Genomic DNA, 22,218 nt, shown 5'->3' on the forward strand with positions numbered 1-22,218 from the left:
TATTATGCAGCAATAACAAGTTGTTTTATGGCTTCTATGTTGACTTCTTTATGAGCACCCACATTTTGTACACACGTGCTAAAAAGGTCTAGAGCAGAATGCTTTAGTTCCTTTGAAACTAAAAAACATCTAGAGAACATTGATTATAAGTTACTTGTTTGCATACAGTGGCTATTGAAAGTACTTACCCCCCTTAAACTTTTTCCAATTTTACTGTATAACAATATAGAATCATAATGTATTTATTTGGGATTTTTCACAATTCATCGACACAAAACACTCTACAGTATAACGTCAAAGTGAAAACAAAATTCTACAGATCCTTCCAAATTATAAATAAAAAAAATAAGTTACTCATTAGGTATTCACCCCCTTTGCTCTGACAACTAAATAGGCTCTGGTGCAAGCAAATGTGTTTAGAAGTCACAAAATTTGTTGAATGAGCAATTAGGTTGTTTCTTATGAGTTTAGGATAAATGTGCCTATCCCTGGGATGTCCCACAGTTGTTTAGTACAGCTCCCAACATAAACTACATCGTGAAGACAAAGGAACTTTCAAAGTAAATCTGGGGCAGGGTTATTAAAAAGCACCAATAAGGAGAAGGGTATAAGAAAATTTCTAAGGCACTACATACTGTACAAAGCATATTAAAGACTATTATAAAGTGTGGTAGTAGTTCAGGTGGGTAGCTGCGTCAGCATGCGTAGGCTGCAAAGGAACAAGTAATAGGTTTATTCCATGCTGAAAAAAAGAAGAAAGAGAACACAACGTTTCGGCCGTGGAGCCTTCTCCACACCTGAAGAAGGCTCCACGGCCGAAACGTTGTGTTCTCTTTCTTCTTTTTTTCAGCATGGAATAAACCTATTACTTATTATAAAGTGTGGAAGACCGAGTCAAAAGGTCAGGACAGTGACTATGCGAGGGAAAGGTTTTCTGTTCGCACCTAAGACTACTGCCTTAGGTGCAAACTAAAGCCTGTGATTCCTCACACCCATTCAACCAGAGAGAAATGAAACAGATTGCAGGATGCCAAATGGCATCTTCCTGTCCTGTTTGTTTGACTTCTGACCTTTATGTTCCTTTGATATGTTAAAGTCTTGCCTACTTTTAATGTATAAAAAGGAAAGTATAACTTCAGTCCAGTGAGCATGTCTTCAGTGCTAGGGGAAACCCTATCTCCGTGATGTGGAAAATCTTATTGAAAAATAATATTTTTTACACAAGGTATGGATTTCCAACATTCAGTTTTGGTCTCTTTTCATCACAAGTTGTCACGACCGCCAGCCAGCAGAGATCAACCCACAAAAGACAGTGCCAGACAGACAACCCACAGTGCTAGCAGCGGGTTGATAACAACAAGCGCCGCCGCACATGTTAATCTATCAGCACACACCCTACTGTGTGGCAGGCAGCACTATTTAAACCATCCAAACCCGTTTCCTGCTGTGCGGTATTGATTCCTCTCCTAGAGAGTTCTTATCTCACCTTTGTTTGTACCTCTCTTGCGATACTTCTCCCAGCTTCTGAACTTCCCGCTTGCCCTTCGACCTTGAGCCTCGCCTGACATTTTGGATTGTGTAGTACGGCTGTCTCAGTATCTATTGGCTTTCGAACTACCTTTTGCCTTTCGACCACGAACTCACCTGACATTTTGGATTGTACGTCTGTTTCAATATCTACCTTCACCTTCGTCTGCATAGGATCCTCATACTGTACCTCATCACTGGGATTCGTCACAAGTATGTCTAGTAGAACAAAAAAATCTCCCTTTACTTTAAGAATTTTTTAATTGAAACAAAATAAATAAAAATTGATTATTTTATACTTTACTAGTTCATTTTAAAATTGGACAAAATAATTTTAACATCAACATTATTCTATTTTATGGGGTTATGAACAAATACAATTTATGGACAGCAGATATAATTTCCAAATCCTTCTCTCTCACATCAAATTATTTTAGTTACATTTCTCAGGCCGATTTCCTGTTTATTACAGTGGCTATCAAAAGTATTAACTCTCCTTGGACCTTTTTTACATTTTATTGTTACAATATGGAATCTTAATAAATTTTACTGTGAGTTTTTGTTATTGATTGGCAGAAAACACTTTTTAATGTCAAAGAACAAAATTCTACATATCCTTCTAAAGTAGTTATAAATGTAAAATGGAAAATAACTGATTGCATAAGTTTTCACCCCCTTTGAGACAATATTTGGTAGAGGCACATTTGACAGAAATGATAGCCACAAGCCTCCTTGAGTAAGTATCTACCAGCTTTGCACATTTGGACATTTGGACATTTGTTTCTTGTGCCCACAGTTTTTTGCAAAACTGCTCAGACACTTTAAGTTTGGCTGCAATTTTCAACTTCTTCTACAGATTTTTGATTGGATTGAGCTCTGGGCTTTGACTGGACCACTCTAGCACATTTGCTTTTTTTTTTCATTTTAAACCACTCCATTGTATCTTGGCTGCATGTTTTGGGTCATTGTGCTACTGGAAGATGAATCTTCTCCCATGTGTCTTGTAGATGGCCGCAGGTTTTCTTCAAGAAGGCCAAAACGTTGTGTTTTCTATCTTCTTTTTTTTCAGCATGGAATAAACCTATTACTTGTTCCATTGCATACTGTTTATTTATTGCAGATACTTTTCATCTTACAGGCATAGGTATTTTTTTTGTCCCTAGTTTTTAAAAGATGACAATCATGTGAAGTTCTTGCTGTCTCATATTAGTTTTGCAGACTGGTTTGCCATTCGGTTCCACAGTCAATGTTCTTCAGTGCCAATGTTGTTGCCTTTGTCTTGGTGGTAGGTAACTTAAAGACTACTTTATGTTTAGAATTTCTTAAATGAGTTATTTTAAGGAAAGAAAGCACTGAGGATTATTTCTTATAATGCAACAGTCTTAGGTATTGAGAATCAGGAAAAAGCACCATACTCCAGCATGGTGACATATTGGTATTACATCAGTGGTATCTGTGTTGTTCAGCTTTGCATACCATGTGGACTATTTCTACATGTAATCCTGTGGGAGTTATCCAAATAAAAAACACTTTCTGTGGTTATGATTTCTTCCATCATGTCATTTCAAATTAAACATCTTGTTTGCACACCATACTGGCCAATTTTTATTCTGTACTTCAAACAGACCTCCAAAATCTGCAAAAAATACTTTGAATAATATCTATGAAGATAAATTTTGTTGTAATACTTTTCCATATGAACAAATGTTTGGCTTGCAGAGCAAACAAAGTTCAAACCACAGATCTATACTGAAAATATACAACAGCAAAAATAAAAGTTACATCACCCACTTGGGATTCAGTTTCATGAGGTTATGGATCTATTAAGAATTTGTCATCTGCTTCCTGGAAGGGATGAGATTTTGTGGTTATTTTTCAATCCATCTTTTTGATTGTTTTCAAATAAGCTTTGTTTATTTTTCTAAATATCTAAATTGACTGTGGTAGTCAATATGTAAAGAGAAAGCCATCTCTCTCACAAAAGAGTTTCAGATTCAGAAATTATTATTGTTGTAATAGGTAGTACTGTATATACTGTACATAATTTCTAATTTCTTAATAGCTTTCATACTATATTTTTATCATGTGTCAACTTAGCCACTTAGCATCTGTTTACAACTGCCTGTCACGGACATCCAAAGGGACTAACCGTGGGGAGCAGGAGAGCGGAAAAAGACCCATATGCGTAGCGGCGAGACGGGAAAAAGGCCCGGGCTCATTAGTGCAAAGAGTTCAAGAATGCCGTATAGAAACCTATGCCCTCAGGGAGCGGACGTGGGGCACCCTGGTGCTAGGCGGGTCTCAGGACATCCAAACGTCAATGCTGAGCGAGGACAGAGTGCAAGACCCGGAAATATATAGCCCAAGGGAAAGAGAGGGACAGGAAGGACAGCAGACCGGAAACTAGGGACAGGTCAGAGAAGGAGCACCCTCTGGCTGCAGAGGGCGTGACAGTACCCCCCCCCTTCATGGGCGGCTCCCGACGCCCAAACAAATAAATAAGCTGCACAGCACTGGGGGGAGGAAAAACCTCATTTAACTGAAAGGAAACCTCCGGGAATCCTCGGCTGAGTGCTACCCCTTCCTCCGGGGTATAAACCTTTATTGGGTGGAGGAAGGGGGGGGTAGAGTAGAGCTCCGGAGAATTAAAACAAAAAAGTACACAAGCACAAACACAACAGACAAAAACCTGGGAAAAACCAGAGAGACAAACCACAAAAAACATAGGAACCAAAAACAGGTAGGAACAAAAGTTCTGAGACACAGAGAGCAGGGGGGACCAAAAAGGAGGGGAAACCAGGAAGAAAAAAATCAAAACAAAAGGCAAAAAACAAGAAAAAAAAACACAAAAACCCCGGGGAAAAATACCGCAGACTGGGCAAATGGCACGTTCACATTCTAACGCTGATATCGGAGTGGACAACCTGAGGAAAGCCAGACCGAAGTCCGCTCACAGACACAGATGCCCGGAGTGATATCCAGCGAAAGGCATGAAGGAACGGCAGAAAGCTTACCATTCTATCACTGATATCGGAGAAAGCAAGACCAGGAAGAGCCAGGCACGAGAACCCGCTCCAGACACAGAAGCTCGGAGTGATATCCAGTAATAAGAATAGGCAAGCCAGCTCAACATTCAATCACTGATATCGGAGTGATCTACCCGAGGAAAGCCAGGTACAGGACCCGCTCACAGGCACGGAAAATCGGAGTGATATCCAGTGATTAGAATAGAGGAACTGAAAAAAAAAACAGCCCAGAGAACAAGAAAAAAAAACTGCGGCAAGACAAAAAAAAAACGCCGCTCGCGGGGTCAGTAGGTGGCTCAGCATTCTGTCACGAACGTCCAAAGGGACTAACCGTGGGGAGCAGGAGAGCGGAAAAAGACCCATATGCGTAGCGGCAAGACAGGAAAAAGGCCCGGGCTCATTAGTGCAAAGAGTTCAGGAATGCCGTATAGAAACCTATGCCCTCAGGGAGCGGACGTGGGGCGCCCTGGTGCTAGGCGGGTCTCAGGACATCCAAACGTCAATGCTGAGCGAGGACAGAGTGCAAGACCCGGAAATATATAGCCCAAGGGAAAGAGAGGGTCAGGAAGGACAGCAGACCGGAAACTAGGGACAGGTCAGAGAAGGAGCGCCCTCTGGCTGCAGAGGGCGTGACACTTCCATCTAAAATGATATTGTTACAAATAAGGGATTACGTCAATTTATTTTAATAATTAAAATAAATAATCATAATACCCAACCTGTAAATTATTTCTGCCAAGAATATGTCCAAGTGGTTGGTATAAATAGAGTTCTTGGTTCTCTGGCACAGCTTTGGTGAAAAGAATAATAATTCAGGCACACTTGGTTAAACAAATACTTGCACAAAATGGCAATACACACATTAAACATCATGTAACATAAACATACAACACACAAGTTACCCTACATACAAATTTACAAATAAAGCATCCCAGAGACATAATGTCCTAATTACCCATAAAAAAACCCAAACTCTTACCAAGTATTCTACTCGTGGTTACATCTCTCTCTGCAAACCCAATTGTCACAAAATAAAAGGGAACCTATTTACCTATTCTAAAAATGCACCCAGTAACCAGAAGAAACAGTTTTTAAAAGAGATTCTTTACACAGGAAATCAGAGTTCCCTAAAAGCCACAGAATAGCAACCTATCAGTACAAGGATAATGACAGGAATCTAGTCTTCCCACATGATCTAGAACAAGGAGCTCCCACTCCGATATCTTTCTTGTGGTCTTGTCTGTGGTCTCCCCCCACTACTTCACCATCCTCTTACTGTATATGGTGTCTTTCTGCACTGTTCATTAACACTTAATCATTTACTCAGAACCACTGAATCTGGACCCACTACATCTCAGCCAAGCATGTCTTTACTTTGAAGCTGAAAATATTGACAGAAGCCAGGTGGTATACACTGTATCTAGATTCTCAGAGACACTTCAGTAGTCACCTGCAGCTGTAACAATATATAACGAAGGAGTAGCATATTCTGCCTCAAGTAGTGGAAATAGCCCACCATGGGCTCAATCCTCTATCTCAATCCCATGACTCCCGAGATAGACTATCCAAGTCTGTTCCTCATTGTGTTGTGCTATGGTAAAGAAGGCTGATGTACTGTAAGTTCTCACTAGATAGATATGATGTTCCTGGCCAGAGAAATCCTGCTTAATGTGTCAATTTAGAAAACTTCAATGGCTACTACTATTTGCAGCAACTGGACAACAACTGGATGAACAGCTCCAGATACTGGAAGACAGCAAATACTGAAAAAAGATGGAAACAAAGGGACAGACAGTAGATTCCATGTTTAGTTGGAAGACTATTGAGTCATGCATCTTCAGTAACATCTATGGGCATTTCTACACAGAACTGAGTATTTGACATGTAACATTATAAATGAAGGTGTACAGACTCGCTGTTAGGGTATTTTCTAATACAATATATTAGTAGAGTAAGATGCATGAATTTCATAAGGAAACATTGGAATAATATTACTATTAATAATTTTGAAGACTGATATTTTGCAAACCAATACTGCCTTGCAGCTCTGGGGCACTGGGTTCAGTTCTATACCTGGGGTGCTATCCACTTTGAGTTTTGATGTTCCCCCCATGTTTGTGTGGGTTTCTTCTGGATGCTCTGGTTTCCTCCTATGGTCCAAAAGCATGAGTGAGTGTTTGTGTCTGTCTGCCCTCCAATGGACTGGCATCCTGTCAGGGGTGTACTGTGCCTGAGTTGGAAGAAGAAGTTAGAAGATGGATGGATATTAAGCCTTTTAAACTACTGGTCAAGGACAGCTCTCAGAATGTATCACTTACCACATTTACAGATATGTGTGAAATAAAGTGATATGCAGATTTGTTGCTTTTTATCACTACTAATAAGAACCATCACTACTAGCAGTAACCCTCTAAAACATATTGTAACGCTTACGGTCGACAGGCACTGTGTAGGAGCCAGCGTACCAGAGCAGGTGACGTCACCGCCCTTCCCTGTGATAGCAGGACTACAGCTAGTGGGCTGTAGAGAGATCTCTCTTTGGCTCACCGGGCTGGGTCCCTGCTGAGTGATGCAGGAGTCCTGGGTTCAAGCCCCTGACAGTGGGGGGCTGACCTAATGCGGCAAGGGTGCCCACCTGAGCCCCCGTTGTGTTACGATATTCATTTTTTGACCACCTACAGTATATCTTCTAGACAGATTATTGTTTCAGATAAAATGGGTGTTGTGAATGAAAATTAATCTTTTGTAGAAAGATATATTTAACTCTAGGTTGTATTCTGTTTGTTGCAGAAGGCAGGTTTATCTCTACTTTTAGGCCTTTTACTGTAGGTGTTATACAGTAGTCATGTATCAGTAGCAGTCTTGGAGCTTTCTGGTTGGTCAGTAGGTAGGCCTTCGAGATACCTTGTTTGTAAGTAGTGTAACTTGTGTGTTTATGTTGTGTGTTGTCTGGTTTGTGTTGTGGTTATTATTAAATATTTAATCTAGTGTCCTCTTCACCTAAACTGAATCAGAGAACAAAGAACTCATGTGCCTGTAATTATACCAATTTCTCAGGCATATTCTTGGCATATCTCTTTAGTTTCATAACCCCAACTTTTGAGAGCTGGGGAAAATGATATAATTTCATTTCTCCTGTTATTTCTTTGGTAAACTGTTATATAATCTGTGTTGTTTCAGGTTCCCTGATCTTTAAGTTGTATTATCATGCTTACTTAATGTTCTAAGAAGTGTTTATGAGGGGCTTGTTGCAATATAATAAAATATTGAAGTATATTAGTTTTGCATGGAAGTAAGGATTCACATGGAAAGCATAGTCATGTTATGTGACTGCTAGAGGAGGAAAGTCATATTAGATCCTCAGCTTATAATATGTATCTTAACTCATCTGACTTTTATTTCATTAAGCTATAAATGAAAAAGTAAACCAGCATAAACATTACTTTTGAGAAAAAATGACAACTTAAAACTCTGAGGTGGGTTTATTGTCCAATAGTGCAACATACTGCATAACAGCTCAATGGGAATCAGTTGTAACATAATAGGTCTGTTTACATTTCTACACCTTCAGTAGACATAAGTAAGTGCTGAGCCTGTAGCAATGGTATGCCATTGGGGTGTTACACCAAATTAAACAGGGTGATTAATATCCTTTTTCAAAGATGCATGGCACTTGATTTCCTCCTTTCAGGGCAACAGTGCATCAAGAAACCGCTGACTCACATTATATGTAAATATACCTCAGGGAGAGACACTTAATCATAGGTGACAGAAAGAGGGCTGCTGAATACTCAGAAGGTTAGCAAATCTTGCATTTCTTATGGAATTTTGAACAGAAACGTCAGTGTAAGCTAAAGTAATAAAACCTAAAAAACCCACTGTGCCTTTTTTTTCCTTCAGTAGGAAAAATTGTTTAAAATTGAACCATCACTGACATTTCAAAAACCTCTTTACAAACAAACCTCGTTTTTTTTTAATCAAATGGAAATAAAGGTAATATCCACCCATTGTAAAATAAAAAAAAAAACTTGCAATGTATTGTTGTAGTCCCATCATGAATCCTGTACTCCTTCCTTGCATTGCTGTCACGCTAAACAGTAATAAGCAGCTTTTGGATAACAGATAGTCAATCCTGACTAGAGTTTAGGTTACACTTTCAGAATTTCATGTTAAGGTAACACAGAACTTTTGATATACGGAAGTTATTCAGGAAAATAGAATTTTGAGGATAGGAAAGGTAATGAGAACATTAAGTGAGTAACAATACCATGCCTGAAAATCCTCTGTGATAACCAGGGGAATCGTTCACATATGAAAAAAGTAGAACAAACCTTTGTATAAGCAACTGTGTAACATAATTTTCAAAAGCAATTGGATTGGTCTGTTCCTGTACACAAGATAAGACGTTTCCTTCTATTACTGAGATTTGTATAGTAAAGATTGGACATTGAAAGTAAACTTAAAAAATCAATTTAAACCACACTTATACTAATAAATTATATTCTGCAAAACTTACCCTTTGTCCACCACATACTAATTACTTTTAGGGGATAGATGAAACAATTTGGATGGGTGTATGCCAGGATAAGGCCAAATGATCTGAAGCAATCAGAGATTTTTAATGAAGTTTCTGTGAATTATATGTGTTAAATGTTTTTACAAACCAGTGGAATTAATAGAAACACGTTAAATAATGTATTGTTCCTCTAAGCATGCAAAATGTGTTAACTTGAACCAGGAAATAATGAAATATGTCTGTTTTGAAAACTGTCTCCATGAGAAGATAAATGAGCCATCCTTGGTTCTGATCATGTGTAGTTTTTAAACTTTCCAATTTAAACAGTCTTCATTTGTCTTCAGTTTTAGATTATTGGACATTCCTGATAATAATGTGGGTGTAGTTTTAGAGTGGAATATAAAATATAGTTTTTTAATGCTTTTGTGGGTCTGTCCTCTGGATTTCTTTTACCTTGGTTTTATTTACTTATTGAATCCAAAAGGTGTTAGAATATGTTTAGTGATGCTACAGTAGGTGTAGTTTACTCTTCATGTATACGTTTCTGTGTGCTATGGAATTGCTGTCTTACTAGGCAATTTTTTAAATGGATATATCACACCAAGTTTACTGTATATCAAAATGGTCTCCTTTTAGAATAATGTGGGAAATTAACATAAGGGATTTCATGAAAGAACAATCCTACAGTCTTTGGTAGCACTGCAGTTACTGTTTTTTTTTTTTGCCATGCAGAACACTTTGCTGCTCAGCTACTCAGCTAAAACACTCGCCAAAAGCCTTTGCCAAGGGTTAATGTATTTTACATTAAGCTTCATAATCCTGCTGTCTATGGCATTACATCAACAAATGCAGTGAGTTACCAGTAAAGAGAGGATGTTGAAACTCATGAATTTCAACAGCCATTGTAAAGAAACAATACTTTAGATTTGCTGTTAATTACTCCTCACATAGAAATCAAACCAGAGGAAGCTGTAGGTGTGTGGAATAATGATTATAATGTATGTATACTTGCAATGCAGCTTTTTCAGATACTGTTCATTCTGAAACTGTCAGGGTTTACTCCTGCACTCCATCTTGGGCCTGTAATAAGACCCTATGCGAGCATTAGAATCTGGAGGGAAAGGAGACATACTTAGGTGCAAACAAGCAGGGATTTATTTCGTGCCGGAACAGGGACGGTTCATGAGACGAGGAACAGGGGAAGAGACACGGGTATCCAATCCAAAAGGGAGTCCATAGAAGAGTCAGGGCACAGTCCAGGGGTCCGAATTCGAGTAATCCATCTAGCAACGACACTAAGTTAAGTCCCCGGGAAGAGGAAACACAGACGTGACAAGACATTGGAATCACGGGGCGAGGTCTTCCATGTCCTGGGCTCAGGATGTGGGAGATGAGGCCTATGCCACGGACGTGGGGCGACCTGATGCTAGGCAGGCCTAATGACATCCATATGCTAATACTGACCCCTGAGCATTGGAGGAGCTAGGATTAAATAGAGAGACAAACAAGACACTGGGAGTGTCATGATATTAGTTCCCCCTCCTTAAGAGTGCTCCAGCCCTTTTACTTAAGACTTTATTCTCTGCACCTGTTCTCTATTCCCAGCCCACCTTAAAAGACAGGAGCTGACGCTCATCCGGGCTCTGCATCTGATTTCCATATCATGCGAGTCCGGGACCTGGAAGCGCCTGGTCCCGTTAAGGTTTTAACCTCCGTTCCTGTTCCCCGTCCGCCGGTTCCGACCCGGCCTTCGTGGTTTTTAATTCCTACTTCTGATGGATCTTCTGGTTTTGGACTTTCTCGTGTGTTTTTGGATATTCCCAAAGGACTACTCTCTCGGATTGTTCGCCTCGGCCACACCTCCCCCGTGTACCAGTGCACCTTGGACACGCCCCCCTGTCTTCAGCCCCGTTTTCCTGCATGACGTTTCCCTAGTGTTTCCCCACTCTGTCGGACTCTGTCGTCCGCATAGGGTCCGGAAAGAACCCTGGCAGCCTGGATTCCATCGGTTTTTTTTCTCCCTTTTTTTTTTTCTTAGGGCTTCGGAGCTGCCCTGAAAAGGAGGGGCGTACTGTCACGTTATTTGTTCCCCCTCCTTAAGGGTGCTCCAGCCCTTTTACTTAAGACTTTATTCTCTGCACCTGTTCCCTATTACCAGCCCACCTTAAAAGCCAGGCGCTGACGCTCATCCGGGCTCTGCAACTGATTTCCATATCGTGCGAGTCCGGGACCTGGAAGCGCCTGGTCCCATTAAGGTTTTAACCCCTGTTCCTGTTCCCCGTCCGCCGGTCCTGACCCAGGCTTCGTGGTTTTTAACTTGTTCTGATGGATCTCCTGGTTTTGGACTTACTCGTGTGTTTTGGATACTCTAAGAATTACTCTCTGGGATTGTTCGCCTCGGCCATGCCTCCCCCCGTGCACCAGCGCACCTTGGACACGCCCCCCTGTCTTCTGCCCCGTATTCCTGCATGACGTTTCCCCAGTGTTTCCCCACTCCGTCGGACTGTGTCGTCTGCATAGGGTCCGGAAAGAACTGTTCATTACAGGGAGGACATAAACTATCAAAGGGAGCTAGGGAAAATAGAGTAATGGAGCACAAAAAAATGTCCAAATGAGTGTAGTTGCATATGATTGTGTGCATGTGTTTGATTTGCCATAATAAACTACCAGAATTGCTTAAAAAAACTGAAAGCAAGAAGCATTCTTATGATCCTTACTTAAGAGCCTCAAGGGAAAGGGAGCCCCCTGGGGATGCCATGGAGACATCTGGTTCCACTCCCTTTTGGCCTCAACAGACAGCAACTTCCACTTCCAGGGTCAGGCACTCCAGCCCCAGGGAGTTTCCCTGACAAATGTCAGTTCAGGAGAAAAGAGACGTCTACAATATAAACATGACCACAAGGAAAAGATTCCTTGATTTTCCTCATATTGTAATTTTTCACATCAGGTTTTGCTCTTGACTTCTAAAAAGATTGAAAGCAAAGTACTATGGCTGGTATCCATAATATGGAATTCTCACTAATTTTAAGTTTGGTTTTGGTTAGTGGTGAACTGTAATCATGGAACCTTTTCTTGTATGATAACATTTCTTTTCACAAAAATATGAGTATTTTCAAGTTATAAACTCCTGTTATGTTTCATTTTGGTTACACCTCAGGTGTCAATATTCTTTCAGTCAAAGATGATATTGTCAGTTAGTCAATAAAACAAAGAGGCTTGGATGGAAAAAAAACACTTTCACATCTTATTTTCACAAAAATGTTTTAAAAAATGATTGTTCTATGAGAATGCTTCTCATGTCCAACATCTCAGGCTTATTCACTTGTTTCCTCTTTCTAGATTGTTGGTGGTGTGATGGGCCATAGCAGCTGCAACAAATCATTGTGGAAAATTGGCCATTAAAGGTTGTGAAAGACTACATAGAGGAAATCAATGAGCAGTGAGTTTGGCTTAGCAGTTAGCCAGACATTCATCTCATGAGCCACACTCATTGAGGATTCTCACACTGAGGTTATTTTGATTATGGAAAATATGCATTTTAGTTATGAGAGGATATCCAGAAGTTTGATTAAGGTTAATTGTCACAGTATGAAGCAGAGAAGTCTGATCTCAGCAGCACAAACCATAACATTTGTGTGTATTAAAACCCAGAGTTTACAGTTACAAAAGGCCAGAAAATATGCATACTGTGGTATACCGTTTTCAAAGGCAGCCTGAAAATAAGAAACATTGACCTATTTGATAGAAGATTATTTGATGTAAACTCTGTCTTAAGAGATAAGAGATCCAAAATGAAGGTGTTTCCACCACAAAATGCAATCCTTGTTTCATACAGTATAATAATATGTATACATATAATGTTGTATACAGTTATAGAAAAGATATTGCTGTTTTGGAGTCAGTCCAGAGAACAGAAACCAGATTCATTCTTGGTCTTAAGGGAATATCCTATAATGACAGGATGAGGAAATTGAACAGTTTAGCCCTGAACAAAGACATCTATGAAGTGACCTAATACAAGTATTCATAATTCTCAAAGGCATTGACAAAGTCAACCCTGCAGATTTCTTTTAAATGAGCAGTGAAACACAAAAATAGAAAGTCATGCCGGCGTATCACAAGCCTTTTTAGAATCACTAAAGCTTCCAGACCTGTCAATCAGCCCATTGCTATGACAGCCAGATCAGGTAGAAGATCAGTTCCACCTGTGGTCACTGAAACACCTGGCTGTATAAGTCCTGGTCCTGGTGTACTCTGTGAGATTACTTTGTTTAACTTTACTTCTTGGATTTCCCTCTTGGTTGTTTTCTTGTGTTCTCCTTGGTTGTTCGACTTTACTGCTTGATCTGCTCCTTTGTTTTTGGATTCCCTTTAGTAATTTGATATTGAGTCTCCCTGGCTTCAACCCTTGCCTGTTTCCTGACTACTGCCTAAAACTTTGTTTTGAATGGCTTGTTCACTCGCCTCAGCAGACTGTCAGGAAATGGCTGGCTGCCATCCTTGGATCAATTAACTACTACTGTAACTACCAAATGGATCAGATGAGCCAAATTGCCTCCTTTCATTTGCAACCTTTGTTCTTAGCTAAATTTACAAATTTAGAATTTCAGTAGTCTCTGTAATAATACTAAACCTTGGAAAGAGAAGGTCCCAGAATTAAGATTGCATATGAAGGTTTCAGGCCACATTACCAGTGGTTAGTATCAGTAGCAATGGTTATGCATACTGTAAGTTTCAAGAGCATGTTTTCTAGAAAATCCTTAGAAAATTTAGATCAGTTACTTGTTACGATCCCCGCCTCCCGGCAACGGAGGAGGCAGAAGTAGGCGTAGCCCCTATCCATCAGTTCACCTATAAGTTTTCCCATTCACCACCACACCCCCGTCTCATCCTACTTAAACACCTGTCCTTCCCTACCTCGTTGCTCAGTATTGGTTTTCCCATTGAGCTTCCTGGCTGCGCTACTCCTACTCTGTGTTCGTCTTGGCTTTCGGTTTGCGGTTTTTCCCTTTGGATTTCGGCTTTTCGGATCTCGGCTTGGATTGGTTACTTTCGCTCTTTTTCGGATCACTGGCTACCCCTGGATTATCGGATTGCTCTGCTGACTACGACTTCGGATCACGCTTCAGCTTCAGTAATCGTTCCCTTTCGGATATCTGGCTTCCCCTGGACTCTCGGCTCGTTCCTACGATTTCGGCTTGGCTTTTGTTCGCTCCTGCAAGTGGGTTCACTCACTGGTTCGGTTCCTCTTACCGAACCCATAACATTACTATACACACATCAGTGTACATGATTGATGCTCAAACCTTAAACACCTTTAGAGCAGGTAGTATTAAAAACAATTGGATTTTGGTAAGTGTGACTAATTATGTCTAGCAGCAGGGCCAGGAATGCAGTCACAGAATGACTAGAAATAGGACATACACAAGAATAATGTACTAAACCAATGTAAACAGGAGTTCATTTAAGAAAAAGTCTGACAGTACAAATAATTCAAAAGGTCAGTACAAACAGTACTTTGGAGACAAACAGTAAGAGTGCTTTGGTCTTTAAAGTCTGTACAAACCTTGAACAATTAGTTCAATCTTCAGGTGTTCAGGGATAGGAAGTTAACTGCATAACCAGTGGCTCCAGGACAATGAATAATGTTATATCTGTATGGTTGAAGCAACAAAGCCAACTACAACAGGTGATAGTTGGTGTCCTATATACCTGTAGGGATTAGCCATTGCAAGACCCAATGATCTGGCTCCAGGATATAGAATATACCAAGCAAGTAGTACCTGAGGCTCTCTAGTGCCCATTGAATGGTTAGGTACTGTATTTCTTTTCAAGAGAAAATAACTGTGCCTGGAGTCACCCCTAGCAGTGATGTACAGTACTGCTAAGAAACAGGATGGAGAATTCTTGCCTTCAGTACTCCTGGAGCAGAACAGCCACAATGCTGTTTCCATGCATCTGTCTAGACTTAGAATGGTTTGGTTGAATCAGGGCGGTTGAGAACAACGTCACCAGTGATACTGCATTGAAGGTGATATGGAAAGCGTGTTCAGTCATCAGTCTTGTGAAATTTGTGTCCTCTTGTTTTGTTAAATGCTGTGAGTGCTAAGGCAGTGAAGCTGATTTCCTGGGATCCTTTAAAAATTGATGAATGAGACCTATGGAACAAATGTTACACTGAAAAAGCAATATTGTCTGAATGGCCATCTCTCTGTAACTTTATATATCCACCCATCCATTTACTAACTGCTTTATTCAATTCAGGGGGGAGCCAGGTGCCTAACTAGACAAGCAATGGTCACAAGGCAGAATACACTCTGGGCAGAAGCCAGTACGTCGCAGGGCACACATAGACCCTAACATGCATACACGTGGGTTCAACATGGGCCATTTTTCCCAGAGGTCAATTACAGTAGCTTACCAGTATATCTGGACAGACCTGGACAAACCATTAAGTACAATGTTATTTGTGCAAGTACAATGTTATTTTATTATTGGTCTTTATCCTATTGAGTTGACTGTCCATATTTATGGACAAGTGACAGTGTGTGGCAAGTCAACTGAGGCCTTTTTTGCTCATTTCTCCAAATGGTCTACAGTTGACTATCAAGGTCTATTGTTAATCACAACACAGCATTCTCCAGGATTAAACTAAAGAGGGTGACCCCTGTACAAGTATTTCAGAAATCTCAGCTCTTTCATTGTCAGTACTCTTGTGATGGTCTTGAGATTTAAAAGTCTGCCTTTCATTCATTAGAATGTCCTATTTTGCAAAAAGGAAAATAAGAGGTTAGGCAGAACATAATCAGAGAGGTTACTCATACTAAGAAGAGAGGTTCTTTTTTATTGATAGGAATTCAAGTGATCAATCATTAAAAAGATTTTGACAGCAGTTAAAAAAAGAACCTTTCAAGGGCTTTGTGTGGCTCTGGGAATTTTTGACCATTTCTGTAACTTTAATTACTTCCTTCATTATCTACTCAATATAAAGGAGAAAAAAAAGTTTGTCTTCTGCAGTATGAGGTTTCAGGAAAGAGAAGCCTCAAGCCTGGAGGTATCGTGCATTTTGGTTAAAAATCTATCTTAATCTATGTCTATGCTCATTATTGTTAAAGCCTTTCATTTAAAATTTAAAATTCATTGTCAAAATCATAATACCCACACAAACAAAAATAATTTAGTTTTGTTTCCCTTTATTAGGATTTCTTTAGTCATCAGTATAACTCGTAAGTTCTCATAAAAATGTCAATAATTGAAGAAGTAATTTGACTAATAGTTCCAATCCATAAGTTTGTAAGGACAATGTTTGCTTCTGGTTCTTGAATAACACCAAAGACAGGTGGTCAAAATGCTTGTTTTAACATCTTTCTACAAGGCTGAATGAAAAATTGCAAAATACTAAGTACTGTCAGAAGCGAGCTTAGGATAAAAATAAAGTCTTCTTAGCACTGATGTACAGTAATTCACTCCAGTTTATCCATTGCATAAAGCATTGGAGTTTCCAACTCTTGAGATAAGGTTTTATTCTAGTTTTTATGTAGCTCACCATTAATTTTAATATTAATTAATTAATTGCTTACACTTATATAGCGCTTTAATGGGCACTCCACTCAAAGCGTAATGGGGACTCCCCTCCACCACCACCAATGTGCACCATCCACCTGGATGGGGAACTAAAGCCCCTATTTCTCACACAGGTTATTAAATCTTGGTAACTAAGTAAATTATTTTTAGTATTGCAACATTTTCCAAATTTTTAAATTAAGCACAAATCATGAACTTTGTGAAAGTACTGTATGGTCGCCATGTTGTTGCAAACTGCTGGTCTCCCCACAGGCAAGAGTGGGAGTTTGCGAGGATTGTGACATTGTGAAGCAGCCCTTCCTGCTCACTAGTCACCGTAATGACTAATATAATGTGATGTACGAGCAAATAAGTACAGGTTGTTTACAGTAAGTACACATTTCACCTCAGAAATGTTCCAAAGTGACTTGCCATCAGAGATAACAAGTAAGTAGTATTTGATGGTAAAACTATTTAGAAGTCGAGAGCAATATTTCTATTGGATTAAAAGAGATTCACAAGCCTGTTGGTTTACAATGTAATAAAGGCCTGTTTATTACATCTTTCTGAATTGCTGACTGTGACAGCAATATGGTGCTGTGCATACCTGGAAATGTAATTTATTTTGTGTAAATTGGAGGTTTTACACATTACGGTGTACATTTAACTTTCATTGTGGTTTGAAATGCACTCATAATTCTTAAATATAAAAATAACTCTGCAGTTCTCCATTAAGTAACTGCAATGTGCGAGGCTCAACTAGACATTAATAGTGATCACTATAGCTGTACAATATGAGCCTAATAGCACTGTAGCAGTGCAGATGAATACAGACTATAAAAACAGGGTTGAACCATTTTTGGAACAGAGAGCTCTCAAGATCTCAGGGTGAAAGCTTTTGGGGACAGTTATCTAAAAGGTTATGGAATACTCCAATGGAGTATTAAGTACAGTATGTAAAGGTAGGACTTTTCTTATTTTGTGGCAGTTTGTTTTCTGAGTAAGCCTGCTGGTAAAAAACAAGATGGGTAATGAGTGAATCGTCAAATGGAATTGAGCGCATGAGGAATTTACATTGTGACAAGATTCTTACATTGAGTAAAACCTGCAAATAGAAGGGTAACTTCAGGGTAGGAAAAGGAGTATAACATTAGGTGGTTCTCTGGGTCGTTTAGTCTCCCCTATTTGGGCTGGGTTTGATGTGAAGATCCTCTTACTATGCTACTTTCAGGGGGGGTCCGTTACAAGGACTTGATTTTTTATTGTAGAATAATAAAATGTTTAATAAATATAATATTTCAAAATGAAGAGTAAATTCTACAATGAAGGCCAAAGGATTTCAATAGTTGTTTATTTCCACCGAAGCCCTTATGTAAAGCAAAAGCTTTTCACAGTTAGGTGTAGTACTTTTAATGAAATACAGAATTCTCTTTCATAGAAGCAATTTGTTCAAACTCAGTTAATTATTATCATCAAACAGAATTGTTTCTTGATATTATATCTAGAAAAAAGTTTCAATATAAAATCTCACTCCCTTTCAGAGGGAAATGCAAGAGCAACCAAATTAACTTGCATAACTAATCCATATTATTCACTAATAATGTTAATTACTTTAGGTCATATGAAATGGCAAATTAAGTTGGGAATTATTCAGTAAAATAAAACAAGCAATTACCGCCAGTGGTGTTTAAGACAAAGGAGAAACTCACTGTGAGAGAGATCCAATTATATGATTTTTAATTCTGCGTTTTATTAATTATCTGTGAACCCATCTTATCAAAGGACATCCATCTATTTGTGCCAGCTTTTATAATGTGGTGTTTTTAAGATTAAGGTTTAACAATGCATTAATCTATTGATCATACGGAGTAATGTAAATTCCAAGCAGAGAACATTATGTTCCCACTTGAACTTTTACAAAGATTAATTTAAATTGTTTTGCAAGTCCGACTGAGAGCATTAATATTGGGATTCTTATATTTAAGAACCACATAAGTTACCAAATAAACTCATTCAACGTTTGTAAGTTTAGAAACATTTGCTTTCTACTTTTCTGTATTCAGATTTCGAGACAATTTTAAGGCAAACTCAATTACTTTCAGAAAGTAGAAGAAAAATGCAGAACACACAGTTTTGAATATCACCCCAATGCCTATTAGAAAAGTATTAGAAAATAAATCTCTAAGGTTAGTCATATTTGGGCTGTGCACTTCCTTAGCATTACGATGCCTCCTCAGTGTTTGCAGTAATCATTAAGCTTCATGTTTATCTCTTCTGAAGGTATAAAGATTAATTTGACACCATTTATGTAAAAAAGGGAGGTGCAATAATTTTCTTTAAATTAGTGTGATATAATAAAATACCACTAGGCATACCAAATTGTCAGAGTAAGAGAGATACTCAAAATCACACCAAAATACAACTACAAAGAAAATAATTAATGAACTGTTGATAAAACCGTTACTTATCCCAAAATATAAGGCAGATATAATTTGTTTTTGTGTTTTACCTCAATCTTTTATAAGAATCTTCTTCACATTCATGCACAGAAATTATATGTTAATCTCGATAGATATACTGTAAATCAGCACTTACGGAAAATGCAGTTCTTTTGCTGTAACTGTTAACTGTATGCATAGAAAGAAGCCTTCAGGTATACAGCAGTGTCAGGTGTTTGCTAAAAAATGCAATTAACTATAATTGAACACAATTGAAAATGAATACTATGTTTACAAAGAAAGAAGCGTGAGACTTCAGCTTTCTTTCGTTTGAGTTTGAAAGGGGGTGACAGCAGCCAAGGTCTCCCTTGCTTCTACTACTCTAACTCATAATGATGTCACTTCCTGAAAAAAAAAATGCCATAGCAATGGTATTACTCTCTTGCTCACATTTGTCTTTCTGCATCGCTCCTCCACCTTTGCAGCTACCTCTTGGTTAACATTTCTTTCTGTTTAGAGGCCCTGTCTTCCTTGTCCTATGACAAGGTGATTGGTCTTCAGCTAAGCAGGTTAAGCTGTAGAATTCAGGTATAGTGGAACTATACCATCTATATATACAGTACATGTGGATAAATATGTTTTGTCTGTGCCTTTGCTTTTTATGGTTACACAAGAGATTGGCTGGAGCTGAAGAGTAAAAGGCTTTTGAGAATAATTGTATTTAAAAAACGGCAGGAGAAGATACATTTTGTGTCTCTGTTTTGATCTCTGGAAAGGTCTTCCACATTGATCTCCTATCAAAACTCAACTGAACCGTGCTGTGACTTTTTTGCATCACTACAAATCCAAAGCTTTTTATGCCTAACTCTTCAATAAACATTCCCTTAATGCATTTTCGTATTGGGTGATGTTATTCCTTGTGAACTCAGTTTGTCAGAACACCTACAGGTGGGAATGCTTGTATTGATCTATTCTTTTAGAAAAATCCAAACAATGTGAAAGCAGATATAAGAGAAACATGAGGGACCTGTGATAATAATATTGTATGTTTTGAAGTATTCCTGAAAAGTGTACAGGTAAATTCTATATCAGAAGTTTGCAATTTCAGAAAATAAAACCATGAAGGAATGATAGAGCTTTAGAGAAGTAGAATGAGACAGGATAGATATGGAATCAGTGGAGAATGGATTCTAACAGTTTAAAGAGATTCTGCTTGAAGCACAAAACAGATTTATGCCAGAAGTAAACAAATTAAAGGCAAGAAACCATTGACTCAAATGGCTGATAAATAAATTAAGAAAATATGAGGAAAAGAAACTACTTTATAAAGTGATTTGGAAAGAATAGTGTCTAAAGAAAGTGCATTGCAAGCTCAGCTAAAAGAGGATACTGGAGAAAAAGAAATAAATATTGAAATGTAGGTTTAAACAATAATGATGGTTTCTCTCTGTATTATATCAGCAAAAGAACTGCAAAACATGTATTGGATATACAGTAATAATGGAAACTTGATATTGATTAGCAGATGTGCTAAATTTAAAATGTACAGTAATTAAAGTAAATTAAAAAAGTAGATGTATTCTTAAAGAAGAATTCAACAACATATTTATATGTTTATCTATAAGGTCAAAGGTTTATATTAAAATTGTATTTGCACAGAAGATGCAGAAGTGTTGCAAATACTGGAAACACTTTGGAAAAAATTCCAAGACCTAGAGTAATGGTATTCTACAATTTACACTGTAGGAATGTTGTTGATATTATGTAAATGCAATTAACACAAGTCTTCAAACAAGTGTTCAGCACAGGGATATGTGGCAATGCACTAGAAAATCGCTAATATTGTACCCATCTATATAAAGGGAGACATGACTGAACTAAGTTATTATAGACTAATAAGTCTTCAATTAGTTGTAATTGTATGGAAACAATATACAGTATAGAGCTAGAACAGAGGATCATCTACTGTATATGGGAAAATGATCCTACATGTCAATATGGCTTTAGAAAAGGTACGTTTTACTAAACTAACTTATCAGAGCTCTATGAAAAGCAAAATCAGTAAGGGATCCAAACAAGGCATAATATATTATATATTTAGTCTTTCAAAACATTGTATATTTAGACTTTCTTTGATCGTTCCTCAAAATAGGTTAATTCTTCAATTAGACTGTAGGCCTGTAAGGTACACTGTTTTTTTGGAACTAGTTAATGGATACAAAACACAGATAAGAGTTGAATGTAATTAGTGGAGTACCACAGGGATCCGTATACTACTCTTCCTGATTTATTTCCATAACCTGGATTCTGGTGTGGTCAGAAAACTTTTCAGGTTTGCAGATGATACCAAAATATAAAAACTACATTTGTCCACAAATTTAGCCTGCACTGACAATACTTAAGAAGTTAACATTGTTCACTAAGAGAAGACTTGATTAATGTTTTCAAAATTGTCAAAGATACTGTATTGATAAAGATAACCCAATTTACTCCTTCAAAATAAGTTCCTTTCACTAAGGGGTGTGAGATAATAGTATAGTATGAGATACCCTGTCATGGGTTTATTAATTACGCACCATCATTTTATTATTTATATTATGGAAATGATAATTACTTCACTTCAACCATGCAATTCAAGTTCTTTCAAGAAATAGTTTATTTTGATCCTTGGATCAATTAGCAAACAAACAGCCTGGATGGGCCATTTGGTATCCTTTTATTTGTATGTATACTGTAGTATATATATATATTTATGAAAAAAATAAAACAGATTTCACCTACTTATTCTTCAGAGTCTTATTATTTGAAATATTATTATTTGTAATGAAGAATCTTTCTTCGGAGTAGTTTGTGTCTGCTAAAGCCATGAAAAGATGGGTTGGGGACACTCAAGAGAAAAAATAAGTGCAGACATTTGCACAAAGTTGCAAGAGAGGAATCTAATGTACTATAGGTGATTTTCATTATGATTCTCTACAAATATGTAAAGACACAAGTGACGATACAGGAAAAAATCTTGTAGTAAGATCAGATTTGTCTGGTCTCTTGGTGACAGGTGAGTTAAGCAGGCACTGAAATAAGGCATCTGATAGACCTCAGTGCTTACCTATTGACTCAGGGTTACAATAGGTAATAGGCTGATGGTCCA

This window comes from Lepisosteus oculatus, chromosome 2 (assembly GCF_040954835.1).
Source record: "Lepisosteus oculatus isolate fLepOcu1 chromosome 2, fLepOcu1.hap2, whole genome shotgun sequence".
In the NCBI taxonomy this organism is placed as follows: Eukaryota; Metazoa; Chordata; class Actinopteri; order Semionotiformes; family Lepisosteidae; genus Lepisosteus; species Lepisosteus oculatus.